This window comes from Lemur catta, chromosome 16 (genome assembly GCF_020740605.2).
Source record: "Lemur catta isolate mLemCat1 chromosome 16, mLemCat1.pri, whole genome shotgun sequence".
Classification (NCBI taxonomy): Eukaryota; Metazoa; Chordata; class Mammalia; order Primates; family Lemuridae; genus Lemur; species Lemur catta.
Genome location: NC_059143.1, coordinates 32,918,263 through 32,934,402, shown reverse-complemented (window position 1 = coordinate 32,934,402; position 16,140 = coordinate 32,918,263). Strand labels below are relative to the sequence as shown.

The following is a 16,140-nucleotide window of genomic DNA, read 5'->3' as shown; positions in this document are numbered from 1 at the left end:
AAAATACTAGAGGCTGGAAAGCTTCTCAGCCATCATTCAAGCCTGTAATCGCCCCCCTCCCCCCCCCATTTGCTACATAAAGGAACTGAGACACACATCGCAAGGGCACATTGGCCACAAGCCTCACTACCTTTCTCGATCCTCCTGAACTCTTATTCTTAATTTTACACTCTGCGACTTAGTTGTGATTGCTCTGTAATTTTCCCACATATGAGTGTTCATCCTTCTGAAACCTTCTGACTATATGTTGGATCCAAACTATCCAACAAAGCAGGTACATAGCATAGTTTGCCGCACACCACTGGAGTTCACTAAGAACTTCCGAAAACGGATTGCTTCTGTTAAGAATATAAGACTCAAATGAAGAGGATGCAAAGGAATTGCATAATTGAGGTGACTCTTACAGGGAGAGCCACTTTGTTTTTCTTGTGAAACGGGCACATGTGAAGCTTCAGAACATAGCCTAGGAGCGTGTTTTTCCCTGACTACACGTGGTCCAGGGCTCATGCCCACTAAACCTCCTCAGCCAAAACCTCTGATTCATCTGCACTCAGCTTGTCGGAGACCCTGATATCAGCTGTGGAATGTTTACTTTCCGAGGTCTAAGGTTACAGCCACTTGGCAGTTTTTAGGTCCTCAGTTCCCCCAGATGCACAGAAGGTGGTGCCCCATGGAATAGCTTTTTAATCCTATCAGGGTCATAGTACAGGGGATCCATTTCAATACCCACGTGTTACCAAAAAGCGGGAATCGGAACATATCAAAATAGAAAAATCCTTAGTGATTGTGGCATAGTGTATGGCTCCCAAGATGTTCTAAAAAATATTACCTCTACAACATGTTAACAGGTGTGCTGCGAAAAAAGGATTCTACAGCCTAACAACTTCCTTTCTTGGAGTTTATGTGCTCGTTTACTTGTTAAGAGCTCTGAGAATACTGATAATATTCAATAATGATTTTTCTTTAACTCAGCCTTTGCCAAACCTATCTGATTGTAGATTCTTTCAAGAAACATCCATAAAATTCCAGGGAACGTGGTTTGGAAAATGCTGGTTAAGGCCATTTTACATTTTACAGCTAAGGACACTGAGAGCCAAGGTTGCAACGGGAACTTCCTAGAGTCAGCCACATAATGGCAGCTCCAGGTCTGGAAGCCAGTCCAGTGTCATGAGAGTCTACGATGCTGAGCTTTGTCTGGCTTTAGCTCAAAGTGACAAAGCCCCATTTACATGTGCATTTCCACATTAAATAAAATCCAGAGGCTATCCTGCAAAAGTGTTGGTAGCGGTCCATTCCTGGGTAGGATTCTAGGTGACTTTTAATTTTAATTTTACAAATTTTCTACAATAAACGTATTATCATAGTAATCAGAAATACATGGTGGTAGAAGTGTATTTCATGTTTGTAGTAATATACCGAGACTCCCGACTCACAACATACTGAAAGACCCAGTTACTCACAACATTTGTTTTTAGAAAAACCTCTTCAAGATGCCAGCAGAATCCAGTGGAGTGGGCTGGAAGAAGTTTTATTCAAACAAGTGTATTTCCATTGATACATTTCCCATGTGTCATCTTCTGGCAAATGCTATTTCTCTGATGGCACGCTTGTGAATTACTCAGAGTTGCTGGGGACTCCAGTTCCATATTTCTAATGACCTTCTTCTGCTTATGAATCCAAAGTGAGTTGAAAACGGTTCTGGGCCCAGAACTGGGAGTGGGGAACACAACCCCTGGGCTCCCGATGCTGCCTTTGGAAGGACCTCCCAGGGCTGACTTTTTCCACTTGTACAAAGGGTGTTGACTTGGAAAGGGTGGCAGAGAAAGAGGAAACACAAGGGATACAAAGACTTGGAGAAACGCCAAGCTGGGGAGGTCTTAAAATTACGTTTATTAAGAAAGTGCTCTGTTCCGGGCAAAGCGCTAGGTCCCTTACACCCGTATTTAACTAGTCTCTCTTTAGAGAGCTGGCCAGTGTTGAAGCTGGGCTTCAGCCCCAGCTGCCACTGACCCCGACCCTCCACTGCCTTCCCTTCAGATGCCACTGAAAAGCACCCAGAGATTGGGTGCTAACCAGGCACGTGGGAGTAAGCTCATTCCGTTGCTGGGAAATTCTTCCTAAATAAACTAAAAATCTGCCTCTTTCAACCAACTCCCGCTGGTCCTAGTTTTTTCTCTGGGGAGCAATTAGTTTAGCAGAAATTCCCAATCTCTTGTATACATAAAAGAGAAATGTATAGAGACACCGCCGGCACATAACACTGGCTACTCTCTTGTCTTATGTCTGAACAAAAGGGGAACGGAGTCTTAGAGGGCAAGGTAAACCCAGTTCTATCATTTCACTACCTAACAGCTCAGGATTTTGAGAAAAATCCCTTAATTTGCCGCACTGTCTACTTTTTCTTCTGTAAAATGGAGTTAATTATCCTTGCCTATTTCACATTTCTGCTGCTCACCAAGTATAAGACAGCAGTTAAAACTGCTACATAATGTAAGCTGTTTCTATTGTTGATATCTTGTATGCAGGTTTAGTGCATCACCCTAATTGTTCCATGCACGCAAGGAATGAAACACCTTTTTAAAAAGTCTCCCTGGCCCTTACTTTTGCTAGAGGGTCCTGTAGCTAGTAGAGATGAATTAATATGGTGACACACAACCTGCTCAGCTAATCTAGACTCATACATATTTAAGGAAAGTGAAATTATTAAGATTTCCACAAGGGCTAAGTTTCTCAAAACTGCCTGTTTATAGCATATATTTACTTTAAAGATGTTATAGAGGAAGATGGGAAAAGGGTATTAGCTGCAAGAGGAGAATTTATTTTCAAGGCTGAGCTACGTCAGTGCCTGGAGGACTGGTCTGGTCCCAAGCGGGCAGACACAGGATTGCACCCCACTGCGATCGCTTTTGATGAATTGCATCTCAGAATATCCTTCTCGTGGTGGAGGGTATTTCACCAAATCAGAGCTTTCCTCCGAGTTTGCATGGGAACAAATGAATCTCCCTACAGACTAGGGGATCACTGAGTGTTTTCCAACTCCTGCTCATGAGAAGGCTGGATACAGCAGCTCCCTTTCTGCCATTGGTTGTGGAGTTACTGATGCTGAGTACACGTGGCATGATTTGATGGCCTCACCTCCATTTAATGCTTCGTATGTTATCTCGTGATTTCTGAGGCCCTTTCCTGTCCCCAGGGTGTGCAGGAGACAAGCTCTGCCTCTTATCTGAGAGCCAGGAAGCTTATCTGAACAGTGGCCGGCTGCAGAAAGGCTGGTGTCAAACCAAACGCAGTGGTAGAAGTACCTCTTTTTAGGGGAAACATTCACACGTGCACACACACGCACACATCTGGAATCAATGATCTGCAAGGCTGCTGAAGCCTATAGCATGAGCCCTGCCATGCTAATCTGATATCCTGTGACCTAGTCGCCTGGTTCTGCCTGATCCCGTGTCTGCCTTCCTATCTAAAACAGGACCTGCCCTTATCCGAGTCTTCTGGGCAGGGAGCCCTCAGCAGCAGCTGGGGGAGGGAGGGCTTGGGGAGTCCATAAGTCACTTACTCAGAGGCATTGGCAGCTGCCTCTGAATTCAGGAGAATCCTTCCTTCCGCAGGCAAAGTGGCCTTTATCATAGGCACGAAGGAGGAAGAGGCAGGTTAAAAAAAAAAAAAAAAAAGAAGATGAGGACACAAACGTTGCCTGTCACAAAGCAGAGGGAAGAGAATAGCTTCCCCTTCTCCTCCAGGCTCTGGCCTCAGATGACAGCTGAGCACAAGTGGAATCCAATCAGCCCTTCGCGCTTCAGTCTGCGGCTCCAGCAGCCGCAGAGTGCTCTGTAAATGCCCATGATTAGCGCCTTCCTTGATTGGGAGCGTAAATGGAGAATCACAGCTCACTCCTCAAAGTAGCGGCAGCCACACACCCATTCATTTCTAAGGAGCCAAATGTAAACAGAAAATGAACGCTCCTTTACACTCTCCAAATTTTATTTCCCCTGCTAAAATATTGGGGAGGGGGTGGATATCTATCTCCCTCTCTTCCGATCTCTTCCCATAGTTGAAATGATCTGTATGTTTGACATTCCACCAAATAATTCTCAGAGGGAGACAGTGAAAGCCCTCGCACCCCCATTTGTCAGTATTTAAGGCTTAATGAACTCTTGGCACGTTCTCTCCTCCCAGAGCTACACGTTTGCTACTGCTGCTTAATGGTGATCTGTCCAATGCTCCAACATGCCAAGAAGCCTCGCTTGTAATCGGAAATATATATTTATTGACTGGTTGGTTAATCTACAGAGAGGTTTTCTGGAGATTGCTACATTCACTAAGAACGACCAAACCCAGCTGTGCTCTTTATATTTAAATCCCAGGCATTCTCCAGTGACAGGGGCACTGGGTCCAGCCTGCTCCTGCCTCCATCTCAAAAATAATCTCCCTCAGCTGTGTGTGAATCTGGACCAGCGAGAAGGACATTCAGAGCTCTAAGCCTTTGGGTGCAAAAGATTCTCTACAAATGCACATTCAGAATAAACAAAACCCATCAGGCCCCTGCAAGAGTCCGACGCCTGATTGCACTAAACGCATCACGATGGAATCTGCAATTGGCAAAGTAATTGGCGTTATTATAGCTGATGGGGAATTTCTGATGCTGCCTGAGCTCTCCTTTGAAATAATACTCAGCCATTTAATTTGTCCAGCTCTCGTTTAGCTGATTGCTCTTTTCTGCCGGAGTTTATCAAGAATGAAATGCACTGTCTCTCTAGATGCCTGCAGGCTGAGATTTCACAGGCGATTCTCTTTGCCAATACCCTCCCCTCTCCTCTCACCCACCCCTGCCTGAGGCCACTGTTCACAAGATGCCAAGATGCCAATAATGCGATAGGTTTGAGGTGGGTGAATCTAACTGATGTGATTCAAAGTTGTCTACTTTTGGTCCCACCTCCAGAAGTAGTTGAACACTCCTATTATATCATAAGGCCAAAAAAAAAAAAAAAGAAAAAGACAAGTGAACCTCCAAAGATTTGGTTGTCCTAAAAAAAGCTCACAAAACTTTTTAGCTCCAAAAATAAGATAAGTTATAGAAGACAACATCTTCATTATAATCCCAAGGCTCAAAGGCATTAGAGAAATCTCAGAATTTATCTCCATGGATTTTTGTTTGGGGAATTTGTTTTGACCCCTAGGTCAAACGGCCCTAGAATGGGTTCTACCAAATTTATTGAGCATCTATTTTTTGCTGGAAGGACATAGATTCTTTTCTTACACCACACTCATTCCCCCATTGTCCACTTTGGTAATTCTGTTCCTCCCCAGATCAAGGGTGGGAAGCCAAATCTAGCTGTGCTTTCTCACAATACAGATAAGGCCGGCACCACGGATTTCTCTTTTTCTTACCAGCAAGCTGCTTGCCCTGTCCCCAAGGCAGCAATGGGTCGCTTGCTGGAAACAAGAGTCCTGCGGCCAGGACAGCTCCCTTCTGCAGGTGCCGTTTCATTCTGATGGCCCATTAAATCCAGAACCCAGGTGCTCTTGGAGTCACTGCTTGTCTTATTTTTAATACAGAAACAACTGAATTTAGGGGTATGAAAGTCATCACATAAATTCCTAAAAAATCCCCAAGCCCTAAGGCAGTCTTCCCGAATAGCCCCCACCCAAGTGCCCTTCGGCACTGATGTTTCTGAACAACAGATTGCTGTGCCTATGATTCTTCCACAGGGTAGGAGCCTAATCGGACTTCCAGAAATAGGCTGAGGATCACTGGCCCCAAGGAGGTTGTTGAAATGAGGCAATACTGCGGCTGGAAAAGCTCTTGATACATCTGTTAAAAATCACCTTTAATACTTTATAGCCATTCCTTCTCCATCAGTAAAAGATAAAACATTAATTCAGAAAGTGCCATGGGTGGTGAGGGAGGGAAGCGATCCGTGAAGACACTCGTGGGTGTTCTCTTCTTCTGGCCAAATCGTCCCTACTCATCCCCAAGCCTGTCCCTGCCAGTGTCTCTTCAACTCTTTCCTCTTCTGAGGTTACTCTCCCAGGGCCATGGTGTCTGTCATTGCTTACTATAATTGGCAAATGCCATACGCAGCCTAGTGACAAGGGCAGGTGGATTTAGATTTTTGGTTTATTTTTGGTTTATTGTTGTCCCCCCCCTCCCTTTGGGTAATCCCAAACTCTAGCCCTATCATCCTGGGAAGCTGTCATCTGTGCTTTAACCCTGACTTCAGCAGTCCAGGATCAATTTCAATTATGTAATTTATAAGAGCAATAAGAATTATAGTACACATTTATAGAGTGTTTACTAGACACCAGACACTTTTCAGAGGGCCTATCTATTCAATTCCCCTCAAAAATCCCACGGGCTAGGTATCCTTCCTCCACTAAGGAGGACTCTGAGCCACATAAACGTTAAATAACTCCTGGAGGTCACAAGGCTAGTATGGGACAGACCTGGGATTCAGACTTAACAGTGTGGGCCCAGAATCATTGCTTTTAACTGCTAAACCACAAAGTAATGGGAAATGTTCTCTACACTTGACATTGGATACAGCGAGGTGGCAGAGATTCATGTTTTGCTACTAAGCAAGCATCAATTTTTACTATTTGTAGTAGTAAAGATTACAACAATATCACACAAAGTTTTTCCATCCATGCATCATTGGCTTGGGTCACCTGTTGGAAACATGGGATTTACCAGAAGCTGTGGTATACATTTTTAGGAAGATAGGAGATGTAGAAGGAAAATCATGTGCAGAGCTGGAGAGGGTGGGAAAAGAGGATGACCATTACCAGGGAAGTATCAGAAAACCACGGTGGAAGCTGTGTGCAGACTTAACCCACCCTCCAAACACAAGCAAGCGGATGGCTGGAAGAAGCCGCTTGAGATCTGCAAGCTATTCCACTGAGGACAGCTTACAGCAGTCTTCTGACATCTCTCAACTGATCCCTTTTCTTTGGGACAAGATAGTAGGAAAGGGGATGGGTAGATGGATAGGAGGGGAGGAGTATTAAACTTTGAGTCAGGCAGCAGCAAAGAACTCAGCAAGGGAACTTGCTTATCTATTGGAGTGGTGGGTCTTCTTCCTCGAGAGGCAGGTGTGGGGACTATCCTGATAAAAGATTTATGAAGAAGAAACCTTCTCTCAAGCCCTAAACGTGGTCTGTGAATTTGCATTTACTACATTTGAATCATTCCTAGACCTAAGAATGTATAGAGCAAAGTCATGCATCCTACTGACATTTCAGACACAGGAGAGTCTGACGCTATAACTTAAGCTACTCATAAACACAGCCATTTGACACAGAGTTCAAACATCAATGACCAGGCCTCAAGTGAGCAGAATTGCAGGAGAATTTTTAAGAAGCTCATCTTTAGGCCTGTGGACCAAAAGGATTGGAGAGAAAACCAAGAATGAAAAACTGGAAACATAAAGACACTGGGAGGAGGCACAGAGTAACCGAACCCATTGGAGAGCCAAGGGATTACAGAAAGTATCTAATCCTACATCATTTTTGCTAAAGGTACCACTCAAAGTTAATTTGACTGGTTGGCCTCACTTTGTTTATATTTTTATTCTGAAAAGATTTTAAATCAGATTTTGAAAGGATAATTGTCACATTTGAATATACTAGCAGGAATGACTTGTACTGATTCCCTTAACAAAGTGGAAAAATATTTTTGCATGTGAATAACCCCCTCCTGTCTTGACACCCACCTGCCATATATCAATTTTCTCGCCTGTGAACTTGTGCACATTGAGTTTGTTTTAAGTAGAGCCCACCTGCACATGGCCCTCAGATGGCCAGAACATCTTGGGATTAAGAAACAAAACATTCACTGAGGTCTAAAGAGATTTAGTATCCCAGGAGAACTTATTAAGACTTCAGAATATTCCACTGAAATGCCAGACTCTCTGGAAAACACCTGGAGAACTTCTCTATGCAGGACCAAATGCCAATGCTGGTTTTGTTAAAAAAAAAAAAAATTGACTAAAAACACTGTCAAGGCAGGCAGTGCAAAAAATGTATACCTGTGGTAGGAGACTGTTGATTTCACGTTAGAAAAGTAATAATGTCAGTTTGGGTTTTAGAGGAAGGTGTGTGAATGCATATGAGCAAATAGTTTTGTTAATAATGTTCTGTTATTGTTGCAGATGTCCATGTCTGGTAAGGAAAATAATTAAATAGACTTCCTTAGGAATTACGGAAAAAGATCCATGTTTTGTGCAGGTATCCTAAAAGTAGCAACAAAGACACTTTTATAGGTAGAACCATTTCTTTTGGAGGGGAAACATCATTCTCAATATAAATATTCATGTACAGGCTTATAGAAGAAGAAAAAGACAAAGCAAGATTCCAAATCCTACCCTTCTACTAAAACTAGAAGATCTCAACATTGGATGACTAGAATAGAACTTCTCAAGAGACCTTTGGGGAAGGACGGGGTATTTTTTCCTCAATCCATATTTTTGTGTGGATACTTTGGTAAAAAATTATAAAGACAAATTAGTAGGAAAACAATCACATACTTAGGTATCATGGAAACATCAAATCGCTATAAAAGTTTCTAGACATTTTTAGTTTCTAGATATATCACATGGTGGACCAGTGATGCATACTTGAAGGACCAGCACTGATTTGCAGCTCATGCTCTGCAGAGTGTGGGATCAGAGAGCAAAGACACATGGCAGAGCTGATAAGAGACAAGCCAGGAATAAGCCTGGAGAATCAAGGCATGTGTTTACTAAGCAACGGTCTGAGCAAGCAGGACTCCTGGGATCAAGCCCATTCTGGAGGTCAGGGGATGCAGCGTGCTAGCCACCCCTTGCATTCTCTTTTGGGGGATAGCCAAAAAGATTCAGCTTGACGGCACTATCTCTTAGACCCAGAAAGAATGTCTAGACTGCAAGCAGAGAAGACCATAAACCCAAACACCATTGCTCACTAGTTTACAATCTTGGGCAAATCTCAGTTGTCAAATGGAAATAGCAGGGGATGAACATGGCGTGGGCTTGGCAGAACTCACGCTTAGCCATATTCCCCTGCCTGGCCCATGGTGTTCCCTGTGGAAGGGGAGGAGGGAGACAGTCAACCAGGGTGTTGTGGGCATTGGATTTGAGGGAGCAAGAGAAGCACACGGCACATCCTAGCACAGGAATGCTGTTTGAATGTGATGCAAACACTTTGTTGGAGTCTTTATCTAGAAAATGAAGAGGCTGACTTAGATCTAAGGGAGCTTCTGAACATGCCAATGTCCAGACCCCATCCAGACCAATCCAATCCAAACCACTGGGGTTAGGCCTGGATTCCCATATTTTTCAAAAGCACCCCCGATAATTCCTGCCTGCAGCCGAGGCTGGGAACAGCTGCTCTCAGTGCTCAAGCATGTCTTTTAGTTTACAGTGGGGGTTGTGGGGGAAAGGGAGGGCGTCAGGAAGCACCAGCATCAGGTCCTCCTCACACACTGCCTTGCTATGGATGGTTTGTCCCTAAAAAGTATACCAAATATAATGCAGTGAATTCAAAACAAGCCAACTTGGCCCCTCACTGCTGTGTGTCTGATGCTGCCTACCTCCCCTTCGGCTCGGTTTCCTCCTTTGTGTAAGGGGCAACCAAGCACAGGGATGCTCCTTTGGGAGTTTGGAGAAGGAAGAGAATGAGAACAACAGAAATCCTTCACCAAGATGAAAGGATTCAAAATGCTCTGCACTAATTCCCCTTATGACTCTGAGATGGAAGAATTGCTTTTGCTTGGAACCTGACAAAGATCTAGAAAACTCAACAGCCTACAAAAATGAAGATGGGGCTGCTTATCCTGGTCTTACCAGTGTTGTCCTGACTGGGTCTCAGCCATCTTAACTGTGGAGATAACATCAGTTCAAGGTTGCATACCATAAGTGGTTAAGATCACAGATGCCTGAGCCAGACTGCCTGGGTTCAAATCCCACTGCTGCCACTTATAGGGTTTCTGACTTTAACTTCTCTGAGACTCTGAGTGCTTATGTGTAAGATGGTGGTAGTGTTATAATTGAGTTCACAAAGGCATTGTAAAGATTAAGTGAGATAATAACACATAAAGTTCAAAGAACAATTTCTGGCACATATGTACTTCCAGTAAGTCCTTGGCATACATATAGTCAACCAAGGCAGTGCAAACATGTACTCACTACATGTAGTTAGTACAACTCCAGTTGAGTCCACCAGGGGCTGGGTGCCCTGGAAAACCCAGAGCTCGTATTTCAATCTTTATAATAGTTGATGCTCAACTTGGAGACAGCAGATGCCCATTCAGAGTTGAGTCAGATACTAGTGATTTTTTTCCTGAAAATCATGCTCAACCCTAGAAGAACAAGGAACCTGGGAACTCAGGGACTTCAGGTTACAAAAGAGAGGAGCTGCCAGACGACTCTAACCCTCCTGCCTGCCCTCTATTTCCCAGGGCAGGAATGCCCATGCGTGGCAACCAAACACGTAGACTCTCCTCGAGACATCCCTGCTCCGTGTCAGCCTTCTTTTTCTGTTGGGAGATGAGCATAGCCAGGGTTTCATTCCACTCAGAAACTCCACAGTCACACCTTCCTAATGAGTAGCTTCTCTTCACCAAATGCTCGCAGGCTTTGCATTAAAAACTCCTGGGTTCAGACTCGTGGAGCCCAAGATTTTTCGCAAACGGTTTTGTCTGCTGGTAATCTCTGGGTAGGACTGATTATGGGGCCAGAGGAAAATGGAGTAAGGGCTCATGTGGGAAAGACAAAACCCTCCTCTTTTGAACACTTCATCATTCTTAACCCAGGAATGAACACTGCACTTCCTCTGGGCCCTCATCTTGGTTAAGAGTATCCCCATTTCTCTAGCCACCCCAAGCAACTGCCAGCTCTGCTCATTCTGCCTCCAGATTCTGTCACTTCCCCACCATCCCCAGCTTCATTCCTCCCTATTTCTCGTATGAAACAATGGCATGGGCTTATTGTTGAATGACCTCTTCATTTCATCTCATCTTCTGCCAAAGCAAAAATATTCTGGCATCACCATTCTGACTCTCCCCTGCCCTCAAACCTTCAATGGCTCCCACTGTCTTCAGACGGATGCCAAAATCCAAACTCTGCATCCCGATTCAAACAAATCAACTGTAAAATGGTATGTTGAGATGATCAGAAAAATCTGAATATAGACTGGGTATTAGAAAATATTAAAGAATTAATTTTGATAGGTGTGATAATGGCATTGTGATTATATATATATACATGTATATATGTATATAAAATATATATTTTAAAGTCCTCATTTGCTAGAAAACTAGCTAAAGTATTTATGAGTGAAATAACATGATGACTGGGATTTGTTTTAGAGTATTCCTCCCAAAATTAAAATTAAAAATCCAAGTAGGTGGGAGTATAGATGAAGAGAGATTGGCAAAATGGTAATGATTGCTGAATCGAGCCCAGTGGTGTGCTGCAGTCAGCTGGCATCAGCTCTGGAGAGCTAACTGTCAGAGACTTTGCAAACAGGTTGTTAAACCTAGTAGCTTAGCAGTGGTCACGATGGGCATATTTACAAGACAGAAAGCAGCAAGTGCTATAAATTTGGGCTTTTTTAGCAGCCTATCATTGAAATTGGATAAAAAGTATATGGGTTTACTATACTATTATACCTACTTTTGTGTAAGTTTGAAAACTGGAATCATGGTTAATTTTTTTTTTTAAAGTCCAACTATTTTTTCTACACTTTTAAGACCTGAAATTTATTTGGCCCCACCTGAATTCACAAGTCATTTCCCACCATGATCCCTGGGAGGCAGAGCAATGAAACCACTTCAAGTCTCCAGAACACACCCCAAGCATCGCTGCCCTTGGCTGAGCCTTTATCCCAGCGCTACTCCTCCCTAGAAATAAGTTCACCACTTCACTTCCCTCTCACCGGTCTTGGCCCAAGTACAATGACATTTCTGCCTGGAAGACTTCCCTGCTTGCTCCATCCCGATATAATTTCTCCTACATCTGAATTTTTAATTAATTTAATCCGTACTTCTCTAATGGAAGAGAAAATTGAGTTCATTGTGCATACCAGGCATCCTCCTCGGCTGCTTTCATAGGCACTGTCTCATTTGATCCTCACAAAGCTGTGAAATAAACTGCACAACTCTTTTGATTAATAAATAAAATGAGGATCAGAGAAGTTAAGTAACTTTTCCAGGGTCACAAAGCTAATATTATTGGCAGAACATTCCAGAACTGTCAACTTCTGGGGAAGGGTGTGGAGCCCCACACAAAGGTCTTCCATGAATACCATTTGAATGAAATGACAAGTTTGTGATTGACAGCTCTGTTTTTTCCACACTAAAAAATGTTTTCCTGTGTATCCTGGTGGACTTTCTCCTTACCTTTCACTACAAGTTATCCTTGACCATAATAGCAATTAACATTTTAGAAACTCATTAAAAATGGCTGCCCTTCAAAGGCAGCTATTATACTTGCCCCAGACTTGAAATGATACTCTATTTTTCCTAAAGGAAGTGTCCTCTTCTCTGAGACAATGGAAAGTTTGTGCAGCAGGTGAGGACCAAGGCTCTCAGTCCGTGCTCTCCTCTGTGGGGGATGGTCTCTGTAAAGTCACTGTCCCAACACTGCGGCTGGGGACGGAGAATCTGCATCTGATTTTGGTCCCCATGCTATGGTTATTTCTGTACCACAACTCCCACCTGAGTCCTTGCAAGCATGTACACAAGCCTGCGGGTGTCACACATGGGCACTTACTATAAAGTTTAAGCAACTTGCACATCCCTATAGTGAACCAAGTAATAAAAAAAGAAATAAATGCCAAGAAGCCTTGGATACTATTCATAGTTGTATCCTGGATACAGTGGAATCCTAGCGTTTGCCTTGGATTGCTCCTGGGGACCTCAGCCTACAAAAGGAATGGAATGTCCAACAAGAGGGGAGGGTGAATGAATGATGGCACTGGTGACTAGTACAAGAATGGCCAGATGCTAGATTTTCCAGTGACACGGAAACACAAACAAATAAAAATTAAGGCAACAAAGAAATGTAAACTATGATACCAATTAAAAAAAATTCAACACTTGTATGTCTTCATAGAACAAAGATTGGATGATTATACTCTAAAATGTCATTATCTGTGTTTCAGAGGTAAAATAACAGGAGATTTTTTCTCTTGTGTTTTTCTGGGTATTCTAAGTTTCTAAAATGAACACTTACAGCTTTGACATTAGAGGGAGAAAAAAGAACAAAAAGATAAGTGGACAGGAAAGCATGTAGTTATTGGGCTTTCACTAAAGAGAATTAGATGCCAGCTCTTACTCCTCTTGAGGGTGGAGAGGACAGGTCCGGTGGGACGAAAGGAGACAAGGGTTCTCATTTCCAATCCTCCAAAGACTAGAAAGGAGCTGGATCAAGTGTGTCTTTTGCTTCAAAAGGCAAGAGGAACAGGATGTAAGAAAATAAGAAGGAGATGTGTTTGTGGGCAGAAGAGTCAGGGTGGTTTAGCTGTGAGTTTCAGAAGGTTTTCCATCTGTGCCTTTAAAACTTGCTGAGAATAGTAGCCACCTACCAGCACCCGGTCGGCTCTAGCAGACAGCTCTGCCCTGTGGTCCAGAGGCCAGGCTCACCAGCCTCTGGGAAGACCACCCATTGCTTATGTAAAATATATTAGAAAACACCTGGCTCTACCTGCAAAGTCATGTGTTTATTTCCAGGAATGATCATGATGTCTTTAGAAACCAATAACCGTGGGGAGAAAGTCAGATATTCACTCCTTACCTTCCTCTTTTCTATATGGATACAGAGAGAAGGACAGAGACCAACAGACAGAACAGCCCAGCCCAATACAGTCACTGCTCTTCACACTCTCAAAGTCATCAAAGATCAGTGATTAGAGAGGAAATCCTAGCTATCTTCCTTAAGAGCCTGCAGTAGGTACAAACATCAAGACAACAAAAAACAAGAGCAAAAACAAAACAAAAACCTCTACACTCAAGTGATAACTGTGAAACATGCAAAAGCTGAGAGGTCACATGCAATTATTCCAGGGAGGGTCCTCAGTGAGTTCTCTCCTGACAGTCAATGACAGGTCCTGGAAGGGAACACACCCATGAATTATTGCATGGGGCTCAGTTTCATCTGGAACCCAAAGAGAGAAGGGGAAAGACGACAACAGAAGCCAACAATGAGATGCAGCGAGGCTGGAGGGGGCAGCCCCAAGCCTGTGGGCAGCTTTCTGTTTCTGTTTGAAAAAGCACCCAAAAGGGTGGTGTTGACTTGAGACACATCCGGGCCTTTTTGATTTAGGAATAACACTGCAGACTTAACTTTGATCTGGGCATTACACACTGGCCACAAATTTCCCAGGACTTCCTGGCCTTAGGAACAGGCATCTTGAGGAGTGAAAACGTGCATTTATGCTTCCATCCTCAGGGGGATGACACACACATGGAACAGTGTGGAAAGAAAGGCTGCACAGAAGCAGGGGAGGGAGCCACCTGCACTGCAAACTGTAGGGTTGTCTGCAGGGGAGCTTGGAAGCTGCCGGCCTCCTCAAATGTTATGGACGCACCTCTCCTTATATTTACCTTTTCCTTTACTTAACAGTTTATTTTAAATCCAATATCTATAAAATGTATCTCGGCAAACACAGAGAGAATATAATTAGCTCAGAAAGAAGCTATGCCCAAATCTCAATCACACACACACACACACAAGCACAACTTCTATGAACTCGGTCTCCACTGTGTGTTCTTTTCAAGTGGCAGAACAACATCACATGAAGCCCTTTTTTCATTCATTTTTATAAATTTTCAGATAGAAAGCAATCCTTGGCTGGGATGCTACCCTGTGTGAGTGTAGGTGCGCAGGTGGGTGGGGTGTGGGTAAATGTTGATTTTATTTTATTTTATTTTGGTTTTCCATTCCCTTAGCCCAGCTGGATGTTTCTGTGACTATGTGAGTAAGCACTTTAATTAATTATCAGCTTTCAACAGTTGACAAAAAGGCTTCCTGGCTATCTATGTCTAAAACCTCATTGCATCCTTGACAGAAGGATCAACAAAGCTGTGATGAAAATACCCCAAACCGGTATATGGATCTATTTCCAACTCATACCAACGAGGCCCTTTATTGGTTACTTCTCTTCCCCTCACCACTCACTGTCCCCTGTCTGCTCCTGTTCCTAGCTCTCTGTGTATCTGGGGCCACTTTGCATTAGGCCTTGGGTCCTCGGCTTCCCCCGCAGTAAAAAGGTGCTCACGGGCTGTCACCCCCATGGAAGAGGTGTATGAGGGTGCAGCGAGCTCCTGGATGTGAAACACATTTAAAGAAGAAAACATTCCCAAATACACGGAATTTCTGCCATTGGAAAATTACTTGTTCTACTCCCAGAAGTTCACTGCCAATAGCTATGATGCATTTTCCCACAAGGTGCAGCACTGTGGGATCTTGAGGCAGGCGCTGAGTTGGAGGGTGACAGAAAGTCTCATCTTGAAAGGGAGATGGGGCGGGGACTATCCCACAACTATCGCCCTGGATTTACCTTCCTTTGTGTACATGCTTCTCCTGCACTGAGATCTATGGGAGAAAACAAGGGCTTCTGCATGTCCAGTGTGTATTTTTGGTACATGTGTTGGTGTTTGTGTGTAGACAGAATATCACTCACCCTTCCAGAGACAGGGAGGGTGATATTCCATCTTCATCCCTGCCAAGAAGGGCCCCAGAAAGCCCTTACAGCACCCTTTCATCGTTTGCCCATGGCAACCTCCAAACACCACTCAGGCCAAAGATACAGTGGCCTGTTGCCTAACCAAGATCAGCAAAACTCAACTGTCTGCCTCTGCAGGTGCCTGAGATTAACCTGGACACCAGATCATGACCGTAAGGCATTTGCACACGAAGATTACAGAAATGTGAGTATCCTGTCCAAAAAGAGAGAAATACAGGGGAGAACCCCAGCCCCAACTCCCCCACTTCCTTTGGTTTAACCCTTTCCTAAGCAGAGTCACCCAACACCCAACATTCCAAGCATCTTGACTAGATTTTTTTTTTTTTTTTACCGCTACAAAACATTAGCAGAAAGCAAGCAGAAAGAAGTGGTTTCGTCCATGGTGGGATGAGACAGGAGTGGAGGGAGAGAGCAAGC

The 16,140-nt window shown here is 43.8% G+C and overlaps 1 protein-coding gene across 3 annotated transcripts in view; it reads right to left on the bottom strand.

Annotated features, from left to right (window-relative positions):
• SETBP1 (SET binding protein 1) overlaps nucleotides 1–16,140 on the bottom strand; it is a 344,559-nt gene that overhangs the window by 149,221 nt on the left and 179,198 nt on the right. The gene's annotated exons all lie outside the window — the stretch shown is intronic.